This window comes from Oncorhynchus mykiss, chromosome 8 (assembly GCF_057628025.1).
Source record: "Oncorhynchus mykiss isolate SJ-2025 chromosome 8, ASM5762802v1, whole genome shotgun sequence".
Lineage (NCBI taxonomy): Eukaryota > Metazoa > Chordata > Actinopteri > Salmoniformes > Salmonidae > Oncorhynchus > Oncorhynchus mykiss.
In genome coordinates, this window is record NC_143029.1 from 46,054,234 (window position 1) to 46,079,296 (window position 25,063).

Here is a 25,063-nt window from a genome sequence, read left to right on the forward strand (position 1 = left end):
CATAAAAAAAAATACTATAGTTTACTATGGAATAGTACAATACTTACTTTAGAATTATGTAGTAAACTTTATTAAACTCTAGAATACTACACTACACACTGAATAGATGCTCATATTTAATGCAGGTTATTAAACAAAGTAGAAGCGTTGAACCTATCTATTCAGACTCCTACATGTACCTACCTACTTGCAAGTTATGGAAAATGTGCTCTTTTAATATTTGTCCATTAGGTTTCCTCAAGGAGAAAGCCCCGACTTCTATGTCAAAGATAATAAAACAAAATGACTATAGTAATTCATGTCCACTAAAACACAACAGCATACTACAGTAACGTCTGCAAAAACATTGCAGTAAATAGGCATACTACAGTATACCACAATAAAGTGTGCAACAATACTACATTGAATACTTTAGTATAATTTATCAATATCAATAATTCGATGATACATTTTTTTTATTGACATAGAAAGTACATTAATATATGGTAAAATGGCTTTCCATAATAGTACTGCCACAGCAGCATAACATTTGATTAACACTTGATAACACTTGACTTGACATCATCATTAGTATTCGGTCTGGTTGGCTGATACAGGCAGCAGAGCGAGGCAGAAAGATATGGAGAGGAGCAGCTGTATCAACAACCCTCCGACTCAACTCCATCCCTTCTTCAGCCAGGAGTTGAACTCAAATCTCAACATCACACCCATGATAACACACCTTTACATGTTTATTACAATTTTAAAGGAAGCAAAATGTAGAAACACCCCAGGCACTTCCTATTTTCATAAATTCTAAAATATTTGCCTGATTTCAGTTTATTTGACACAACAAGCAATAAACAAGCAAAATAGATAATCATTGTACCATCTACACCTCTGTGAAATATTTTTTCAATAATCCAAAATCTATTTTTGTTGGGTGAGGGTATTACACAACTGCTAAATGGACATTTAAAAATGACTCGTAGATTTCCACGTGACCTTTGAATGGCTTTGCATTGTTTTAATCCAGTTTGTAACCATACAGCGTTCAAACATTTTGTGGGACTTGAATGTGACTTTCTCAAAGCCAAAACAAGAGGATTTGTCATCCCGGGTGAGGACTTCATCGTTTCAGACTGTCCACTCCGTGACTCATTCACACAGAGTTAGCATTAAACACTAAATGCAAAGAGGCTTGTCAGTCAGTGTTACACAACAAACACGCTGAGAAGCAGCCTTTTAAGTTGTTTCCAACTGTTCTTTTTAAAGAGACGGAAAACTCATTTGCCCTCCTCTCATATGTTCTAAATTTAGACCAATCACAGTGTCGGAGATTCAGATGAAGCAGATGAGATAGATCTAAACACACATTAACTGTCCCTCAATTATCTGGAGCACCATATTTATAAGTTGAAGACAGGGAAAGAGTCAGTCTAACTCTACATGTTGTGTACTCCAGGCACTTAACATATTACTGGGTTTCATTACAATTTTGCCCGAGGTATGAATCTCACTGGTTGATTCTCTACGTATACAGTGTTTATGGTTTAGAGTAAAATGTTTGCTTTTGATTGCTTAGAATACATGTGGACAGCCAGGAACACAGTGCTGAAAATGCTAATAGCAAATACCAGCTATAAAAATACAGAAACATATTAATAGATTTTCGACATGGTGTGATCGACAAGCGGAGATTGCTAGATTGATTCTCTCTCAACCACTTTTCCACTGAAATATTATTTCTTTATACAAGCTGATATCAATATATTGTCAACTGAAGAGTGGGTTTTGAGTGCATAAATTGAATGATGAGTAAAGGCCATTACCGGTTTTGACTTATTATATAATTTGCAGGGCTGTATTGGTAACAAATATGGGGAGATTAATGGCATCAAGTAAATGCCAATACGAACAAAGTCACCCTAGCGCAATTGGTGTGTAAATGCTATTTTCCATATAGAAAGGGATCGTGATTGGACAGTATTTACACTCAAAAATTGGAAACAATTGGGGGAAAAAAGTGTTTTACTTTATTTTGACAGGGAGTCAAAGCTGAGACCAAGATCTCTTTTTCAGATGAGCCCTGTATAACACAACAATACACATTGAAATACAATATACACGTTACCACTCCACTATGTCTCCCTGTCATGGCTTTTGCGCCATCAGTACAGATACCAACCCATCTTGAACACCAAAGTCCATTTGATGTCACAAAGCTGTCCAGTACTTTAAAAACATCCTCTCGTGTTGTCCTGGTTTCCAGTGGTTTGCAGAGGCTGTCTTCCTTAATTGACCCCCCATAAACGTAACAGATATATACCAGGAACTGTGCCAGAACCGCCACATCTGTTGACTCATACATGTGTAATGCATATAATTCCCTGGCTTGTATGCGAAGCAGTAATTGTTTCTAAACACCTCCTGCCATAACACTGATGCGTGGTGAAACAGTGTTGTTTGATGAAGTCATTGTCTGTATAGATTTTTTGGACTTTTCCCCCAGCATTGTCCCAGCCATATCGCGGCAGCAGGAAGAATTAAGTCCTACACAATAGTATGGTGCTTGCCTGTCCTAGCCACTCGGTAGCTCACCATATAAGACGCCTCTAGCCCCTTCTTATTAATGGTATCTGTTGCTTTTATACATGTCTTACTACTCGAAAGTCATCTTTATTCTCGCTCAAAAAACTCCCGTGGTATCAGGAATCAAGGTAAGACCCAGATGCAGACATGTTGAATTGGTTTAATGTTCCAACAGGGACAGGCAATCGACAGGTCAAGGCAGGCAGGGGTCAGAAAACCAGAGGTGAGGAAACGGTACCGGACGGCAAGCAGGGTCAGGGTCAGGGTAGGCAGAGGTCAACAATCCAGAGGTGGGGCAGAGGTACAGGTCGTCAGGCTTAGGGGCAGGCAGAGTGGTCAGGCTGGTGGGCTCAGAGTCAGGACAGGCAAGGGTGAAAACCAGGAGGGCAAGAAAAAGAGACTGGGAAAAGCAGGAACTGAGAACAAAAAAGCTGCTTGACTTGACAAACAAGACAAACTGGCACCGAACAAATGGAGAACACAGGTATAAATACACAGGGGATAATGGGAAAGATGGGCGACACCTGGAAGGGGTTGGAGACAATAACAAGGACAGGTGAAACAGATCAAGGTGTGACACGTGGTTTATTTTTCAAATTGTCATGTTTAGTTTCTAAATGTCTGCTCAAGAGTGAAGGTTTTCCATGAGAGAGTAATGGTTAATGTGACTGGATGTTAATTATTTGACTAGGCTACCTGTATTTGACATTGTGTTGTTATTTCGCTGAACACTAGATGGTTTAATTTTATTTCTGGCAGTGAAACAAGGCTACTCAGGTGAGAGAAAAAACCTCACCCAAATGTATAGCCCCGTTGGAAAATATAAAAGTACTGTGTAAAAATGTGAAGACTTTATTATTATATTTAAAAAAAAAGGGGAATCTTTTATTTGGCGTACCACCAACGGCATTCCCAGTTTGGGAATACCTGGTATAAAGGAAGACCATTTTAATTCTTAATTTATATCCCTAAGAGTCTATTGACACACCTGTGTGTTAATAATCTCATTAACATAATAATAATAACAAAATCCCCATCAAAATCTGTCAGTTTAAAAGTGATATGTTTTTTTGCTTGGCTGCGTCTCAATCCACCCATTCTGCCTATGTCGGCCTTACACATCTGCGGTGGAATGTGGCAGAGCTACAACACTGTTTGTCAGACCAGGAAAGTTTGTTTTTCTCATGGAAGGGGTCTGTAGCGTCCGAACGGACTCTCACTCCCCACAACTGTCACGGAACTCACCTGAAGGTAAACCCGTAACGGAAGTATGGAGGTCGTTTTGTGTCCCAAAAACTAAAATATTTCCTGAGCTTTCTTACAGCTCCTAGATATAGGACAGACAATTGAAAACCTTTTTACTTATATTTTTTGGGGACTGTCTGTTTATCAAATGTATGAATGTGTTTCTATGGGCTATTGTAGTAAAGCCTAAATGCAATACTTTATCAAATAATTGTTTTATATTCTGGGGGGGATAGCTACAGCAATCCTAAAATTCTAAATCAAATAGCTGAATGATCTATAGTATGACCATCTTAAAACAATTCCATATGCTTCGAAGAACATCCTTCACTGACTTCTTATTACATTTTTTTGATTTTCGTCAACACAGATACCCATAAGTGGGGACACAATCAATGTGGGCACCATCCAATGTACATACTGTATGCAGAAATCATCAGATTTATGCTTTGTGGAAAATAACATATACTTAGTTTTACATGCATTAATTAATGACCAATTACATTTCAACAATGGCTTTCTTCAAAGTAGAAAAGGCAGATTGTAGTTCTGAAAGATACTTGTCAACAGAAGGGGCAACATAATACACAATGGTATCATCCGCATACAAGTGGAGGTTACAGTTTCTTACAGACAAACCAATATTGTTTACATAGACAGTAAAAAGTATGGGGGCCACCTTTAGTAATATCAAGGAAACCTGACTTACCACCATCAGAAGAAACACATTGTGTCCGGTCTGTCAGGTTGTTTTCTATACAAATGCAGGCTGCCCAACCCAGGCCAATTTCAAAAAAAGATTCACAGATTTTCTCTAGGCCAGACAGTTTAGAGATCAAGCAATAATTATGCCAGAGGGGTCACCACTTTTGTGGAGAGGGATCACAAGGGCAGCCTTCCTGACCCTAGGGATAGCACCTGAGATAAGTGTCAGGTTAAACATGTGTCAAAGATTCCACAATTAGGGGAGCAGAAAGCTGCAACAATAAAGGATCAAGCCAATCAGCCCCAGTGGATTTCTTTAATTACATAAATCTTAAAGCGCCCATAAGCAGTATAAAAATAACAAAGCATCCTCCCCACCTGGTTTCAGTAAACAGCTGAGGGATGGGACTGGAGAAATGTAACACTCACATTAATAGAGAGAGCTATGGATGCAAGGACTGACCCTCCATGACATCAACATTATACTTTTAACCATGTTTTGAGGCTTGACAGCGTTTCTTTATATTTACTTTGTTTTACAAACATTGGAGTAAATCAAACTTATATTATGGGTTCTGATGAGGTACGGCAGTAGAAATAAGCTCATGAGGCATTCATAAGTTGTTTTGTTCAAGAATCATTGTTGTCCAAAAATAGATGCAGCAACTGCTGATTGACACGTTAAAGCAGAGTGTCAGGCACATCACAAGTAGAGAGTTCTTGAAATGAAAACAAAGATTCACTAGATTTTCCATCATACCAACTAGAGGATGAGCGAGGGAAGAGCAGTCGATTGACTGATCAAGGTAAAATAAAACACAATTTAATTCAAATAAAGGGTCTGCAGAGATAAAATGCTAATTAAAAGCATCACTTATCTCCTTTTTTTCAGTAACGATGCTAGACCCTGACATAACTTGCTTAGGCAGGGAGGGAGATTAATTTTGACACTTCAGTGCATTAGGGTGAGACGGATCATCAGCAGAGTCTGAGATAGAACTTAGAAAGTAGCATAATTTAGAATTCTTAATTGAGGAGGTGCATCTATTTCTCAATTGCCTGAAAAGCTGCTGCCAATCAGTCAAGTTTTTCTAAGCTTGGCTCAGGGCTAATTTCTCATCATAACAAGATCTGAAAGTTCTATAGTGAACCAGGGATTTGCTCTATTTAAAGGTGTTTGTCTGCCAGAGAGATACAAATAGATGAGAACAATTCTAGAGCTAATTCAGGGTTAAGCTTGCAGCTGATAGAGGACAAGTCTGAGTGTAATACATACTTTACAAGGATAAGTGTTAATCTGTTTGGTATCTAATAGGACAGTGATCACTGAGATCCACCCCCCAAAATTATAAGAAAATCATCAGCATAGACACCACTGGACAAGTACTTGTGCAAGCTATTTGTCAGAACTCGGTCAAACTCGGTCATAAGTGAGGATTTTGCTGGATTTCTTTTTACATTAGTGTGGGTTTTGCAATCAGTTGAGTTGAGTCAGGCTAAAGCTGCTCTCCTCTGTAATTAAATGATCCAGTCTTTTGAGACAACGAGTTGTGTACACTTCCCAAGTGTATAATTCTTCCTCTTTCACTATGGTGAACATAGCACAGGTCTCACATTTTATGGCTCTACTGTCTATTTCCAGATTCGACTCCAGATTCGGGTCAGAAACGACGGTCCCGGCTACGTGAGTCAGACCTAGCCTGGGCTAGCCTGCTAACATTATCTCCAGGAGACAGTAAAATCCAGCCAAAAATGGTGTGCTAAGAACTGCACTAACACCGTGGACACTTAAAACACTTAAAACAAAAGGTTTTAAAGGTATAAAATGTGTCTTAACAATATAAAACTTACAAGTGTTTTAAAAAGTAGAAAACACAGAAGCACTGTATCGCCACTCCAAACTTTCTTCTTCCTACATAAAGTGGGCTACACTTCAATGGACAGTGTTAGAGAAAGCCTAGCAGTAGGTCTGGCCTGTGCATCAGATGGCATTACATTTAGAATGATAAAGGTGATTGGCGACATCAATGAAAACCATCATTTTCACAAGAGAAAAAATATGTCATAGAATATAGGTTGTATGAGTAGACTATGTAGTGACCATATACCTTAGATTCCCAAATAAACCCCTTGACGCTACGCCCCAGTCACTTGTTTATGTTATGTGTATGACTGGATAGGTGTCTGCAATATGGCAACAAATCCACCTAGTCTACCAGAGGCTACCACAATGTTGCTTACATCTACCCAACCTTCTCAGATGCCTAGGGAGTAGGGGTTGATTAGGGATCAAGGGATTAATAATCAGATAAAGTTAGTGGCACATTTTTAGGAACATTGGTATGCACATCAATTGTACCCCAGTAAGCAAGGTCTAAACCTGTTTTATTTGGCGCATGTGACAAATACAATTTCAATACCCCATTTTACTTCCACTCTTATTTGAGCTACTTGTACTTCCTTTACTACACCAAGAGAGACCACTGTTTAAAGAGAGAATGGGAGAAGTGTTTTGGGGGGCCAAAATAGCAGGATTCTAGCCTGGATTGTTATAATTTACACTTCAGAGCTGTCTCTCTCCCCAAAAATAGTGCAGCCACCTGCTTTGGCTCCATTGCTTGTCTTTAGCTCGCTTCTTTAGCTCGGATTCTGTGAATTTCATTGGCCCGCCGGATCTCCATGGCAACCACATTCTTGCTACTACTGCTGCTATGCTGGTTTACCACTCTGTGGACATTCACTGATCCGTCAATAGCTATACTGAATTAATGCACATTGGTGAGATGCGATGTACACAACAGGAAAGAGATTATGACAGTTGTGTGTTTGTCGACAACATTACAACATTTGTAAACGAGATCTGAGAGAAAGTATGATGTGTGTGAACTGCCCGGCTTCCAGCTGGGTTCAGAGTCACAGAGTGAAAGCCTGACAGAGTTTGAGCCCGTGAAGGGCTCCAATCCAGGCTGTGGGTGGTTTGAGTATAAAATAATAATAATACATTTTCAGTGTGGCCCGCCGGACCTCGTTGAAGACCGAATGCGGCCCCCGAGGCAAAATTAGTTTGACATGAGCACCTTTTAATTTGATCTCTCTCTCTCTCCCTATCGCTCTCTGCCTCCCTCCCTCACTCACCCTCTCTCCTTCTCTCCCTCCCATCTCTCTCTGTTGTATACACTGAGTGCACAAAACATTAGGAACACCTTCCTAATATTGAGTTGCACCCCCTTTTGCCCTTGGAACATCCTCAAATTCTTGGGGCATGGACTACAAGGTGTTGAAAGCGTTCTACAGGGATGCTGGCCATGTTGACTCCAATGCTTCCCACAGTTGTGTCAAGTTGGCTGGATGTCCTTTGAGTGGTGGACCATTCTTGAAACAAATGGGAAACTGTTGAGCGTGACAAACCCAGCAGCGTTGCAGTTATTGACGCACCAAACCGGTGTGCTTGGCACCTTCTACCATACCCCGTTCAAAGGCACTTTTGTCTTGCCCATTCACCCTCTGAAAGACATTGTTACGGATATAGTTATCCTGCGTGTCTGTGTGTATCCTGTGTGTGTATTTTTTCACTCCTTCTCCCCTCACAGGTGGCAATCATCACTCCCCAATCAGTCACCAATCAATCATCAATCAGAAAACACACCTCCTCCTGTTTCCTTTACCCTATCACATCCCCTTCCCTTGGTTTAAAAACCCTGTCCCATGTTTCCTCTAGAGCTCAATCTCTCTGTCAATGCCATCTGTCTGTAGGTCTCGCTGTGTTTCACTCTCTCCTACTATGTCTCTCAATCTCCCTCTCTTTATGTTTTGAGCTCTATTTTGTTTGAGCACCTCCATATCACTTTGTCCCCACCTGTGAGTATTATTTTTGTTATGTTGTTTGATGGTGGGAAAAGGGGTTACTAAGACAAGTCGCCCATGGGCATACACCACCCGTAGTCAAACTTTGTTTAAAATCACTAGTTAGAACTGGGCGGACCACCCACTGTATTTTAGTTAGTTAGTTAGCTGTATTGAAGTAGGCTAGTCTAGCTTAGAGGTATTTTTGGATGCTTATTATTTCTTTCCTTGGGTCCAGCTCAGCCCCTTTTCCTGCCCCCCTTTACCGTGTGTTTAGAAATAAACCCTGAGTGTTTGACGGTAACTTAGTTGTCTGTGGTTATTTCATTCTCACTGTTACTTTGTCACTGTTACGCTTTGCATGAGTTATGTTACGGGTCTCGTTACCATCCCCCCCCTAGACTGCCGGGCCAAAGGGATTCATAACAGACATACATACACAATCCATTTCTCAATTTTCTCAAGGCTTTAAAATCCTATTTTAACCTGTCTCATTCCTTTCATCTACACTATCCTTCTCCCCTGTCGACGTCATTTACTGTCACGAACTCCACTAACTCCTGTCATGAATTTGGTAACCGCCTGCGCCTCGACCTGTTTCGGCCTGTGTTTATTTAGTTCTATTTTGGTCATTACTGTTCGTGTCAACACCTGCTACCAACTAGCTAGCTAGGATGCAATGGAAACCACTTCACCTGGAATAGCTAGCGAAAGTTTCCAGCACTGTAGAAGCTGTGTTTATTACACTCTTGTCCGGGTCAATATTGACAATCCGGAGATCCAATGCAGCAATTGTTTTCTTGCGGAGGATTATAGAAATGGCTGTCATTAGCAAGCAAATTTCAATTCTATTCAAACTTATGGGGAAATCGCAGAACTTTCCCTTTCTCAACTCCTTTGGCTGGACACCGCTTGGGCCTGACTGATGTATCCTTGCCTTGTCATCTGTCCTAACCCGAATGGCGTGTGCTACCTGGAATTTGCTTGCCAAGGAAGTCATCTCCATCTGCTTTTCCTCTTCCATCTTGTAGTGGAGTAGATGGAGAACAGCAAGAGGATTGTTCCAATCAGACTGGAGTGTCTGCGATAGGTTTGGAGCAGATTGACATAAGGAATAGCTTTGCCGTAATGGTGCCTGATCGAACTGTGCCTTCATCTCAGGAATTGCTTGGGTCTGTACTGACTCCAACTACGCTGACACGAGCAGCGGCATTGTTGTTGAGGTTGGCTCCTTTCCCTCTCTCTGGATCTGGCCTGCTGTGGGAGTTGTGGACTTATCGCCGAGAGCAGCAGACATATGCTATCCTGCTTCTCGTGGGCCTGTAAAAGGTTGGGGTCATTGTCCATTTGGAAGACCCATTTGTGACCGAGTTTTAACTTCCTGACTGATGTCTTGATGTTGCTTCAATATATCCACAGGATTTTCTAGCTTCATGATGCCATCTATTTTGTGAAGTGCACCATTCCCTCCTGCTGCAAAGCACCCCCACATGTCGATATAGGACTCATTTTTACTGTGGATATAGATACAAGCTGTTTAAAGGCACAGTCAACTTGGAGTATGTAATGTATGTTCCCGTTTTAAACCAGATATTTTGTCACGAAAAGATGCTCGACTATGCATATAATTGACAGCTTTGGAAAGAAACCACTGACGTTTCCAAAATTGCAAAGATATTGTCGGTGAGTGCCACAGAACTGATGCTACAGGCGAAACCAAGATGAAATTTCAAACAGGAAGTGACCCAGATTTTGAAGGCGCTGTGTTTCAATGAGTCCTTATATGGCTGTGTATGGGTCATGAATGAGCTTAGACTTTCTGTCGTTTCCCCATAGTGTCGACAGCATTGTGACGTATTTGTAGGCATTGATTGACCATTTTACACTACATATACCAGGTGGTCGCTTGGTGTCCTCCGTCGCAATTATTGCGTAATCTCCAGCTGCATGTATGTTTCTGTTTGCTTCCGAGGAGAAACCCAACTGTCACAAATGATTTATCATTGAATAGACATGTGAAAACACCTTGAAGATTGATTCTAAACAACGTTTGCCATGTTTCTGTCAATATGGCGTTGTAATGACTGAATTTTCGTTTTTTTTTTTCTTAGCCAAACGTGATGAACAAAACGGATTTCTCCTACACAAATAATATTTTTGGAAAAAATGAACATTTGCTATCTGAGAGTCTCCTCATTGAAAACATCCGAAGTTCTTCAAAGGTAAATGATTTTATTTTAATGCTTTTCTTGTTTTTGTGAAAATGTTGCCTGCTGAATGCTAGGCTTAATGCTATGCTAGCTATCAATACTCTTACACAAATGCTTGTGTAGCTATGGTTGAAAAGCATATTTTGAAAATCTGAGATGACAGTGTTAACCTGTTGCGTCTACCAAACCCGAATCCGGGATTCTATTTACAGACCTAAGCTCATTACCATAACGCAACGTTAACTATTCATGAAAATCGCAAATGAAATGAAATAAATATGCCATCTCTCAAGCTTAGCCTTTTGTAAACAACACTGTCATCTCAGATTTTCAAAATATGCTTCTCAACCATAGGAAAACAATAATTTGTGTAAAAGTGGCTAGCTAGTGTAGCATTTAGCGTTAGCATTAGCGTTAGCATCCAGCACGCAAGATTTCAACAAAAACATAAAAGCCTTCAAATAAAATCATTTACCTTTGAAGAACTTCGGATGTTTTCAATGAGGAGACTCTCAGTTAGATAGCAGATGCTCAGTTTTTCCAAAAAAGATTCTTTGTGAATTCGAAATAGCTCCGTTTTCTACATCACATTTGGCTACAAAAACGAAAATTCAGTCCTCAAAACGCGAACTTTTTTCCAAATTAACTCCATAATATCGACTGAAAACATGGCAAACGTTGTTTAGAATCAATCCTCAAGGTGTTTTTCACATATCTCTTCAATGATATATCGTTCGTGGAAGCATGGTTTCTCCCCTCAATCAAATGGAAAAGTACAAGCAGCTGGCGTTTGCGCACCGAATTCCACGCAGGACACCAGGCGGACACTTGGAAAATGTAGTCTCTTATGGTCAATCTTCCAATGATATGCCTACAAATACGTCACAATGCTGCTAACACCTTGGGGGAACGACAGAAAGTGTAGGCTCCTTCCTTGCGCAATCACAGCCATATAAGGAGACAATGGAAAACAGAGCTTCAGAGATTCTGCTCATTTCCTGCTTGACGCATCATCTTGGTTTCGCCTGTAGAATGAGTTCTGGGGCACTTACAGACAATATCTTTGCAGATTCTGAAACGTCAGAGTGTTTTCTTTCAAAAACTGTCAAGAATATGCATAGTCGAGCATCTTTTCGTGACAAAATATCGCGCTTAAAACGGGAACGTTTTTTATCCAAAAATGAAATAGCGCCCCTAGAGATCCAAGAAGTTAACAAAAGGCTAAGCTTGTGAGTGAATATATTTCTTTCATTTCATTTGCGATTTTCATGAATAGTTAACGTTGCGTTATGGTAATGAGCTTGAGGCTATGATTACGCTCCCGGATACGGGTTTGCTCGACGCAAGAAGTTAACATATGTATCTTTAGAAACTAGGTTCATGAAATCAATAATTTGTTAGTAACAGATCACATTCATATTCTGACAATCTCAAACTCACTTACATAATACCTTTGATGATATAGTGGTAGCAATACATGGTTATACCATCTACAGAAAAGACAAAAATGCCGAAGGTGGAGGTGTTGCCATTTATATTCAGAACTACATTCCTGTAAAGCTTATAGAGGGTCTCATGTTAAATACTGTTGAAGTAATATGGCTGCAGGTTCATCTGCCTCACCTAAATCCCATTATGGTGGGAAGCTGCTATAGACCACCAAGTGCTAACAGTCAGTATCAGGATAACGTGTGAAATGCTTGGTAATGTATGTGATATCAACAGAGGTATATTTCCTGGGTGATTACAATATTTTCTGGCTTTTATGAAGCTGCCCACTCAAGAAAAAGCTTCCAACTGAAACTAGTACCTGCAACCTGGTTCAGGTTATCAGTCATCTGACCATTGAAGTTACAAACAGCGAAGGAATGAAATCATCCACATATACAGTGGGGAGAACAAGTATTTGATACACTGCCGATTTTGTAGGTTTTCAATGCATCCCTATTGAACAGTGAATGGGCTATCAACCAGATTACTCTTTCTCCGTATTCCCGAAGGTGTCTACAGCATTGTGATGTAGTTTTACGCATTTATGTTGAAGAATACCCGTAAGCGGCTACATTGCGCAAGTGGTCACCTGATGGCTCCCATAGTGACTCTCGCATAAAATACAGGTAGCCATTATTCCAATCGAAATTATATATGCTGTTTGTACATGGTTCACTGACTTTTGGGTTCAGAAGCCGACTTCCTATGATCAAATATGGCAAATGGACATAACATCTTGATTTTGTACTTTCAATACTTATATATGCCATTTGGACATTTCTTATGCCATTTGGACATGGTTCACTGACTTTTGGGCTCTGGCTGACTTCTTATGATCATATATGGCAAATGGACAAAACATAGGCCTTATGGACAAAATCATTAAAATAATACAAATGTATGTCCAAATGTTTACTACATATGTATAATTGACTAAGATTTTGAAGATTTCACCCTTGAGACCTGACTTTGTGACCATTTCCCATATGAAATCCAACGGTGGAGCGCGCTTGACACCTTTAGGATTTTTGGAGCATGACACTTGGCATTTGCCATGTTTCGATTGGAACATGTTATTAATACTGGAGTGAAAGATGTGCAGATGATGATGTGCAAGTTGAGATACTGGGGGGCAAAGGGGCAAGAGGGTAAGTAATACTATGGGGATGAGGTAATCGGGTGTGCCATGAGGTGTGCTATTTACAGATTGGCTGTGTACAGGTACAGTAAGTTGCTCTGACAGCTGATGCCTAAAGTTAGAGAGGGAGATAAGACCTCAGCTTCAGAGATTTTTGCAATTCGTTCCAGTCATTGGCAGCAGATAAATGGAAGGAACGCCGGCCAAAGTAAGTGTTGGCTTTGGGGATGACCAGTGCAATATACCTAATTGAGCTGTAATCAATGCCAAAGGTGATTCTAACATGTATTGACTCAGGTGTGATATACAGTGCCTTGCGAAAGTATTCGGCCCCCTTGAACTTTGCGACCTTTTGCCACATTTCAGGCTTCAAACATAAAGATATAAAACTGTATTTTTTTGTGAAGAATCAACAACAAGTGGGACACAATCATGAAGTGGAACGACATTTATTGGATATTTCAAACTTTTTTAACAAAGCAAAAACTGAAAAATTGGGTGTGCAAAATTATTCAGCCCCTTTACTTTCAGTGCAGCAAACTCTCTCCAGAAGTTCAGTGAGGATCTCTGAATGATCCAATGTTGACCTAAATGACTAATGATGATAAATACAATCCACCTGTGTGTAATCAAGTCTCCGTATAAATGCACCTGCACTGTGATAGTCTCAGAGGTCCGTTAAAAGCGCAGAGAGCATCATGAAGAACAAGGAACACACCAGGCAGGTCCGAGATACTGTTGTGAAGAAGTTTAAAGCCGGATTTGGATACAAAAAGATTTCCCAAGCTTTAAACATCCCAAGGAGCACTGTGCAAGCGATAATATTGAAATGGAAGGAGTATCAGACCACTGCAAATCTACCAAGACCTGGCCGTCCCTCAACTTTCAGCTCATACAAGGAGAAGACTGATCAGAGATGCAGCCAAGAGGCCCATGATCACTCTGGATGAACTGCAGAGATCTACAGCTGAGGTGGGAGACTCTGTCCATAGGACAACAATCAGTCGTATATTGCACAAATCTGGCCTTTTATGGAAGAGTGGCAAGAAAGCCATTTCTTAAAGATATCCATAAAAAGTGTAGTTTAAAGTTTGCCACAAGCCACCTGGGAGACACACCAAACATGTGGAAGAAGGTGCTCTGATCAGATGAAACCAAAATTGAACTTTTTGGCAACAATGCAAAACGTTATGTTTGGCGTAAAAGCTCATCACCCTGAACACACCATCCCCACTGTCAAACATGGTGGTGGCAGCATCATGGTTTGGGCCTGCTTTTCTTCAGCAGGGAAAGGGAAGATGGTTCAAATTGATGGGAAGATGGATGGAGCCAAATACAGGACCATTCTGGAAGAAAACCTGATGGAGTCTGCAAAAGACCTGAGACTGGGACAGAGATTTGTCTTCCAACAAGACAATGATCCAAAACATAAAGCAAAATCTACAATGGAATGGTTAAAAAATAAACATATCCAGGTGTTAGAATGGCCAAGTCAAAGTTCAGACCTGAATCCAATCGAGAATCTGTGGAAAGAACTGAAAACTGCTGTTCACAAATGCTCTCCATCCAACCTCACTGAGCTCGAGCTGTTTTGCAAGGAGGAATGGGAAAAGATTTCAGTCTCTCGATGTGCAAAACTGATACATACCCCAAGCTGTAATCGCAGCAAAAGGTGGCGCTACAAAGTATTAACTTAAGGGGGCTGAATAATTTTGCACGCCCAATTTTTCAGTTTTTGATTTGTTAAAGTTTGAAATATCCAATAAATGTCGTTCCACTTCATGATTGTGTCCCACTTGTTGTTGATTCTTCACAAAAAAATACAGTTTTATATCTTTATGTTTGAAGCCTGAAATGTGGCAAAAGGTCGCAAAGTTCAAGGGGGCCGAATACTTTCGCAAGGCACTGTATTTCTGTATTTCATTTTCAATAAATTTGCAAAAAAATGCTAACGTGTATGGGGTAATGTGTGAGCATGTTAATTTATTTAATCCATTTTGAATTCATGCTGTAACACAACAAAATGTGGAATAAGTCAAGGGATTTGAATACTTTCTGAAGGCACTGTATACGTGTACACTCTTCAGTGGTGTTCTGTGGGTGTCCCTGAGTAGGCTGATACCTGCCGCCCCGACTACCTCAGGCCTTGTGGGCCTAGTGGTAGTGGTTAGAGCGTTGGACTAGTAACCGGAAGGTTGCAAGTTCAAACACCCGAGCTGACAAGGTACAAATCTGTCGTTCTGCCCCTGAACAGGCAGTTAACCCACTGTTCCTAGGCCGTCATTGAAAATAAGAATTTGTTCTTAACTGACTTGCCTAGTTAAATAAAGGTAAAATAAAAGGCTGATACCCCATATAATGGTAAGGCTGTACTGCGCATACAGCATGTCCTCAATGCTTTAACTAGCCAGCTATCTTAACTGCTGGGAGAAAGCTAGCTAATGTAAGCTTACTCCCACCATCAGAGTTCACCTTAGCTAGCACAAATCAAATCAAATTTTATTGCTCTCATACACATGGTTAGCAGATGTTATTGCGAGTGTAGCGAAATGCTTAGTTAGCTAGCTAAGTGGAATGTGGCTAGGTTTCTAGAAAATAATAACTAACTATATAATTGGTAGCTATATTTTAACTTCTTGCTCCTACTTGAGACGCAGATGTCTCAACTAGGCACCTGGAAATGCGCTACGCTAAATGCTAAATGTACTCGTTAAAACTCAAACGTTCATCAAAACACACATGCAGGGTATTGAATTAAAGCTACACTCGTTGTGAATCTAGCCAACAAGTCAGATTTTTAAAATGCTTTTCGGCGAAAGCATGAGAAGCTATTATCTGATAGCATGCACCCCCCAAAATACCAGCACGACACGTAAACAACAGATTTTGCGGTACCCGGCGCTACTCAAAACGCAGAAATAAAATAAAACATTCATTACCTTTGATGATATTCTTTGTTGGCACTCCTATATGCCCCATAAACATCACTATTGGGTCTTTTTTTTTCGAATAAATCGGTCCATTATTACCCAAAATAGCCATCTATGGAAGCTGTGTAAATCAGAAAAAAACATTGTTTTAAAACGCAGCGTCATTTTTTAAAATTAAAAAAGTCGACTAAACTTTCACAAAACACTTTGAAATACTTTTGTAATCCAACTTTAGGTATTAGTAAACGTTTATAATCTATCAAAATTATTACAGGGCGATGTGTATTCAATAGCTCCTCGTCTTCAAATCAATGGCTGACAATGTGCACTTCAAAACATCCTGGCGGAGACCGGAAGAAATGGAATCCAGTTAGTTGGATTTACCAACAAAAAACTCCCCGGATAATGACGACAATGGCGAGTGTTCAGAGTGTTTTCTATCCACACATACTAATCATATGCATATACTATATTCCTGGCATGAGTAGCAGGACGCTGAAAAGTTGTGCGATTTTTAACAGAATGTTCGAAAAAGGAGGGGGTAGGATGAAGAGGTTTTAAAGACTAGCTAGTTATAGACTATTGAACACTTTTTGTCCCCCCAAAATTCACGCTGCCTGTTTGATGTATTGGTCACTGAAAGTTGGCAAAACAAATGCTCCTCCTAATTTTCCTGCAAAAGGCTGTGTTGGTTTCATATACTTTGGCTGATTAGGCTTGTACACATTTACATGAGTGTTTCATTAGCTAGTTAAGTTACTGACTAAGTACATTGTTATTCATGTTTTTGTTTATTCAGCATTACTTTCATCGTTATCACTACACACATACAATTTATCATGTTTTCATTATATTCTCAGAATCCATATAAAACGTAAGAAATTCTTTGGTACTCACACAGACCTTTAAGGATCACCCACAGAGGATTGGTCAGATGTTCACACAGAACTGGTCAGATGTCCACACAGAACATCAGAACATAATTAAAAGGTTACTCACACAGAGTCAACCTACCGTGCTCACACAGAACGCTCCTACAAAGATTACCTAGTGATCCCATAACAAAATACACAGAGTAACCCAGGGCATACCTGGCTAGCACATTTAAAATAATTGGAATTCACCACCTCTGAGGGTCACTTAGACAGTCACAAAGACACTTTCAGAACGAGGTCCTTCTTCCAAATAGGGCTTCACCAAGTACCGTTTTTCACACAGAACGCACAGTCACCCTGGCCCATCACCCCCACAGACCGCACCAATCCCCACTGTGATCAATTCAGTGTCCGGACGGCTCTAGGTCGCCCGCAACCGACCAATGATAGGTGGCTTTGAGTCGACTGACTCTCAGATCATCCTCCGCTGACTCGGCCCAGCTTACGCCTCCAAGGTGCCCCCCTCACAAAGGAATACACACTCAGCATACGTAACAGAGGCTTATTTAAAAACTTGACTTCAAGTGCGGTTCGCTCACCTCTTTCTTAAAAAATACTAAGTTCGAGATGTTTCATACACTGGGCTCGCTGCCTCTCAGATCAAAGGTGGGTCCATCTGTTTTGTTCCTGAAGTGTGGTTTCCCTGAGATCCCAAGTTTGAGGGATCCCTCGTGCATGATTTGCCCAGATCTTCAGGAGGAGTCACCGAGTGAAGATTCACGTCCCATCCCCGTTGCCAAATGTCGTGGCATTTTTCTGCTTTACCAAATGAGGAGAGAGTTACAAACTTCATACAGCATTCAGAGTTACACTTAAACTACATATTTTTAATAAGAGCTTTGCAATAGCCCTTTGACTTTCAATTATGCGCTATCTCTAATGAACCATTGAAAAGTACCACCAGAAAAGTACAAAGATATTTTATAGCCAAGATACACCCCTCTCAACTTACATAACGAACCACAGATCTTAGAAACGGTTCACAAAGTTTCAGATTTGTATGAAATATATCTATAAAACATAGCAGACAGTTACTGCTGTGTCAACAGTTCTCATTGTAAAGACCAGTGTCTGGCACCCTCCTACTCCAAACTGGAACCCGTCTCACCCTGGTACGGTATAGCATGATAACATTACCTCATGTTATCTGGAATGCTCTTTAGGCTTTATTACCCAAAGACATTGTAAATCTCTTCTGTCAGTGCTATCTCATAGAGGCCCAAACTCAGTGGAACACACACACAATACTGTATTTTGTCAAATGTAACAACTATTATAATGTAATACAAGCATTAAACATAATCTTGCAATTTTCCACGACACAGGCCAGGGCCCAAATTCACAAATAATCTCAGAGTAGGACTAATGATTTTAGGATCAGTTTTGCCTTCATACCGTGTACAGTTACATTGACAAGGGGGAGGTTAACCTAGATCACTATCCGTACTCTGAGATGCTTTGAGAATATGGGCCCTAGAAGAACGCTGTTTTACAATATTTAACACAGAGGTTGTTTCACCACAGGACCCTAGAGCAGGATTTTGCTGCAGGATTTTGTTCCAACTATGCTGTTGTTCTGGGAATGATTTGTACTTTTCACACCAAAGTACGTTCATCTCTAGGAGACAGAACGCTTCTCCTTCCTGAGCAGTTTGACGGCTGTGTGGTCCCATGGTATTTATACTTGCATACTATTGTTTATACAGATGAACGTGGTACCTTCAGGCGTTTGGAAATTGCTTCCAAGGATGAACCAGACTTGTGGAGGTCTACAATGTTTTTTTCTGAGGTCTTGGCTGAATTCTTTTGATTTTCCCATGATGTCAAGCAAAGAGGCACTGAGTGTGAAGGTAGGCCTTGCATTACATCCACAGGTATATCTCCAATGGACTCAAATTATGTATATTAGCCTGTCAGAAGCTTCTAAAGCCATGATATCATTTTCTGGAATTTTACAAGCTGTTTAAAGGCACAGTCAACTTAGTGTATGTAAAATTCTGACCCACTGGAATTGTGATACAGTGAGTTATAAGTGAAATGATCTGTCTGTAAACAATTGATGGGAAAATTACTTGTGTCATGCACAAAGTAGATGTCCTAACCGACTTGCCAAAACTATAGTTTGTTAACAAGAGTGGAGTGGTTGAAAAACAAGTTTTAATGACTCCAACCTAAGTGTATAGAAACTTCTGACTTCAACTGTAATTTGATTTGTTATTCCAATTAGTTGATTTTTTAATTGTTTTTTTTTTAGGATGCATGAATCATGATGTGAGTCATGAGTCCAAAGCGGGAATTACTGGTTCCCTGGGGCCCTTTGGTAAATATGCAAATTGATTTTCTTCACGTGCCTGCCTGTAAAAGGAAAAAAAGATGTTGTAATGGATGACAATTACTTCAAATAATTAGAAGTTTTCCCCACTTTGAGTGATATATGTGTATTGCTGTTTTATTTTATTTGTTTTTCTCTTGCTTCAATAGCAAATCTCACCAGATTGGGTCTGCTGGATGGTTTGTATTTGTCCCTAAGAATTAGCCCTCTGACTCCCTAGACTGTAACGCTGCAGTGAGATTGGCAAGATGATAGGGGAATATAAGCCAATATGGGAGGGGGCTCATCTATGTGTTGTTATTCTAAGCTAAACTATTCTTCTGGTCTGTCCTCTCTCGAGGTTATGGCGAAGGTGACCAGAGATGGTCTCTAGATGCATGAAAGATAATTCGGTTGAGAACAGAGTTTGAACCTCAACACCCCCTCTAACTGGCTGAAAATGGTGCTCAGTGTGGTCCTTCACCACTTCTACCCTGAGACCTGAGTCCGAGCCAGCAACCTGTACACAGCAGTCGAAGCTATTAACCGCCTTTTCTCTCAGGAGTGTGACATGAGTCCACTTGGAGTGAGCATGGAGAGATTCTGTCCCATCTTCTCTCATGCTGCAGGTGTACTGGTGGTAAAATGGACAAGACATAATGGACTGTATAGGACAGTGGCGGCTCAGCTGAGAGACATTATCAAGGGCCATCCACTTTAAACATGTGCCATTAAAAACACGAACTGAAACACTATCTGAAGAAGAACATGTGATTTTCTTATAACTAATTTCTGTGTTCATGCAAGTGGATGACTGTACAAATCCTCACTTGTTTTGAGAACAAACTAAATATATCTGTTTCAAGGTCTCACCTTAGAGAGAAGAAGCCTCGTGAGATATTGGTCTGTCACATGTTATGAACCAGTATTGGTCTGTCACATGAACGAAACAAACCGGTAATGATGAATTAATTATGCTAAATCATGAAAATATAACTTGCCTGTTTATAGCCGTATATAAGACAACTGCTGCGACTGTCCAGGCAGAGCTCCTGATTGACACGTCTACTATGGTGCATTGAGTTGGTTGGAACCTCTCCAGCGCACTGACAATAAACAATGATTCATTTCAAGATTGACTTCTAGTGTCCCTGTGTAAGAATTTTCACATTAGTTTTGATAATAGTGTGATGAGACTTTTACAGGGAGGACAGAGCATGAGTTTGAGTGAACGCAATCCAATCAACCAGTGGCCTTGGATAATGTTGTCACACACTGCCATATTGAAGTAGGTGCATCAAGTATAATGTAAACTCACCCCATTCCGTACAAATGTGCGTAACCGCGACTTTCAAACGAGGCTGCAAAGAAAATGAATGGGACTGTGTTGACTTCAAAATCTGGGGTGTGAACTAGGTTTCTATTCAAGCGTTTATCAACATGGTAATGGCTCTCTATATTATTGGAGAATGTTGAAAAAACTGACTCTCCGTTACATCATGACGTGTCATGCCATAACGTACAGCACGCATATAGCAACTATTTGTCTTACAATCTCTCTCCACCAGGTGTAGCACTTCTCTCATCGTTTAAAAACAAGAAATGGACAGTGACGGGGGTAATTTTGTGGGTCCTCACTGTAAGCAATCATGACTCTCAAAGCCGCTGTTAACTTCTGAAGATAACTTTAGCACCGCCCTAAAATCCTGATTCAAATTCGACACAAACCTTCAAATAGGTATGTCATGACACATTATATAAACTCTTTATAGTGTTTTATTTACATTTTAGAGGCGATAAGTTGGACAGATTGAGTGAAAAAAGCAGTTTTCCCACACAACATCTCTCCTTCTCACTACCACGCATTAGTTTCGCTTCCCCACCCGCCATTTAAAAAAAGACCCGAAGGAGCTTATTGCTTTCTTGAATTATGCAGAAATGGGCAGCGTGGGGGTCATGTAATCGATTCTGTTGGAAAGGGGAGAAATTGTGCTTTACAATGGTATTGACATTACAGTTGATCTGGAAGTATTACGTTTTTTTGGGCGCTAAAGTAAGGTCAATTGTGCGGATCAAGGCGATGTACAAAAGTGAGTGAGTTTACGTTACAATTATGAGTGTAGCTTACTTCTCTGTTCTCTGGAGAGATCACAGGTAGTTGGTCAGAATGCTCTGGAGGTCCTCTGCCCATTCTGTCTCTGTATCACATGGAAAGAGACGGATAGGGTTAGTGAGTGTGCTAGAAAAAGAGCCCTCACCCCTGACATCCCACTGGCCAAGGGCCTCTTGCCTAGTATCATGCAATGTAAAGGAAAACAATAAAATTATTACTTACTAACACAGAGTGCTCCATATTCCTGCTGGTAGCAAGCCTGCAAACCTGGATGCAGAGAAATGTACTGCCTTGTTGTATAGTTGCATGTATCTCCTTCAGGCTCCAAAGAATCAGATGACAAACCTGCAGAGATAAACTAAATAAAATGGTACCTGCATTTAGGATTCATGTTTCAGTTTGCCTACTTCACATTCATGTCTGTAAATAGAGCTATAGGTAGCCGCTAAGATGCCTGTGATTGTTGAGACCTAATTTTACACTCAAAATTCTTCAAAGATGGATGATGTCGATGATAGCTAGATAATGGTTTATGATCATTTCAGTTTAGTTAATTAGCTAGCTAGCTAAGTGTAACACAGAGATTATGGCTGTAAAAACACAGCTAGTTTAAGACACACTCACTAATGTTAGCTTACCATGCTTTTCTGGCCAGCTGAACATTCCTCTCATCGATCCCGGTCGACTCCTTGCGTGCTGCCTTTTCTGTCTTCTTCTAGGTTCAAAACTATATGACTGTAGTCCAGTACCTTATTGTCAAAAGCAACCCATGCATAACACAGCCATCTGGTGCAGTCAATGGCACACTGTTCCAAAACTATTCACCTGTTTCTATGTCAAGCAAGGATAATGTTCCATTAGATATTTTTGTGTCTTTTTATGGTGGGCACAGCCGCATACAATTGTAAAAGAAAAAGTGACATTAATACATAGCAATATGCACTACACATTATATTTTGAGGGGTTTTAATGTGATACATGGCTTTAAATGTTGAACACCTTTTTGTCATGCTGAACGCAGCCAAGGCAAATGCAATCAAGTACGCTCTGTGGCATTGATCAACCAAGATAGATACCCTCATATGTCTGTTTGAACTACTGACACACAGCTCGGACACCCATGCATTGCCCACAAGACATGCCACCAGAGGTCTCTTCACAGTCCCCAAGTCCAATACAGACTATGGGAGGTGCACAGTACTACATAGAGTCATGACTACATGGAACTCTATTCCACATCAAGTAACTCATGCAAGCAGTAAAATTTGATTTAAAAATGGGACAGTGGGGACTGTGAAGCAACACAAACACAGTCACAGACACATGCATACAAACACACAATAACATACACACTATACACACTGATTTTGTGTTGTAGATATATGGTAGTAGAGTAGGAGCCTGAGGGCACACATTTACTATGTTGTGAAATGTGTTGTGACTGTTTTGTAATGTTTTAAAAAATGTATAGCTGCCTTAATTTTGCTGGACCCCAGGAAAAGTAGCTGCTGCCTTGGCAGAATGAAAGTGGGATTAATTATTTAAATAATGATTTATCTTTATGTGTGCATTTATTTATTAATAGATTTTTCTCTTACGGCAGGTTTGATCCTCCATATGGGGCGATCCAAATAAAGTGAAATACAAGTTGAGCTTAGTTGACAGTCTACAGACCATCTACTGCACATTCAAATATTTATCAACTGATGAGCATGTTCAGTGCATTAACTAACACTATTGTAACCTTCTGTATATATGCATTGGGACCATCTAAATAAAGTGAAAGACAGTCAAGTTAATATGCAATAATCACTCAACACATAAAAATAGGCAACAGTTGTTGGGATGACTGAAATTACCTTTTGACACTGGAGCACATGGGAAAGTAAATCAAGAGGGGAAACAAGCAATCACGAAGCTTAAACTTTTCTGTTGGTGATGAAGGAATGCATCAGAGGCATGATGTTAAAATCAATCTTTTAAATAACAAAATCACAACATTGTCTATAAACATTGTCTATTGTCTATAAACAGTGTAAAAACAAAGGGGGGTGTCAATGTAAATAGTCCGGGTGGCCATTTGATTAATTGTTCAGCAGTCTTATGGCTTGGGGGTAGAAGCTCTTAAGGAGCCTTTTGGACCTACACTTGACACTCTGATAGCGCTTGCCATGGGGTAGTAGGGAGAACAGTCTATGACTTGGGTGTCCATGACTTTGGTAAATGGAGTCTTTGACAATTCTTTGGTTTTGAGAGAGATTCGTCAACCTGGCTCTGAAAGCTAGATAGTCTACTAAGTAATCTTGATCATCTGGCAAGAAGCAACAAGGCAGAATTGAGGGACTAGGACATAAGGACAATGAGAAGGAGGGAAAATGGAGGATAAAACCAACAGAAAAGGGAATTGATTTGGGGGATTTCTGTAGGATTTCTAAAGGAAAGTCTTTATTTTCTTTTCAATGGCTTGAACAAACAAAAAAGCACAAAGGCAAGGTAGGATTGATCTGGACATATTTAATGGCTTTACATTTTCGTTATAAAATGTGCAGTATTTACAAAGTTGAATGCATCAATGCTCAAATTTAAAAAATAACAATGGCAATAGTAGCAGGAGCTTGGCCCATTCCATTTGATCTACAGCAGAACAGAACTCTGAACTTTCTAAACAGCCTCACAAACAAAAGCTGATATGGGAAAATCCAGACACATTGTTTGCTGATACCCAAATTAAAGACGAATACAATCTCTGACCTGCTCTTCTATAGAGTGTCACGTCCTGGCCTTAGTTCCTTTTTTATGTCTCTGTTTGAGGTTGGTCAGGGCGTGAGTTGGGGTGGGCATTCTATGTTTTTGTTCTATGTTTTGTATTTCTGCTTTTGGCCTGGTATGGTTCCCAATCAGAGGCAGCTGTCAATCGTTGTCTGATTGAGAACCATACTTAGGTAGCCTGTGTTTCCACTATGATTTGTGGGTAGTTGTTTTCTGTATTGGCCTGACAGAACTGTTTCGTTTCTTCCATTCACGTTGTTATTTTGTTTTGTGTGTTCAGTTAATAAATTAACATGGACACTTACCACGCTGCATATTGGTCCAAACCTTCCTACTCCTCCTCAGACAACGAAGATATTCGTTACATAGAGGGCTTGCAGTTGCGTCACAAATGACCTAGCAACCATACTATATACATTTTTTCCGATTCATTAAAACTTCAGTGAAAAAGTCAATTTTGTGCTCATTATATTATCACGCACTGACTTATCTGCAACAAGTCCGTTTGGTGGAACACCACTGGTGGGAAAGTATATTTTATATATGCAGATTTTAGAAAATTCACATGAAAATCTGTCGCCAATTGGATGGAAACTTTTTGGAAACAAAAATACTGTTTAAAAGTCACACAACGTGTAAACCTATTGCAACTGGAGCAGACCAACCCTGCTGGGTGTGCAGGATTCGGTTCCAGCCCAGCACTAACACACCTGCTGCAATTTATCAATCCTAATTAGTTGATATTTAAGTGTGCTTTTGCTGGGCTGGAATAGAAGTCTGCTCAGCCACTAGATAAGGGATC

At 40.2% G+C, this 25,063-nt stretch overlaps 1 non-coding gene across 1 annotated transcript; it reads left to right on the forward strand.

Annotated features, from left to right (window-relative positions):
* Positions 1-201: 201 nt before the first annotated feature.
* On the forward strand, positions 202-254 carry LOC149981666 (U7 small nuclear RNA). Its single transcript, XR_016482930.1, has one exon. It is a non-coding gene; the product is annotated as a U7 small nuclear RNA (small nuclear RNA).
* Positions 255-25,063: the final 24,809 nt, after the last annotated feature.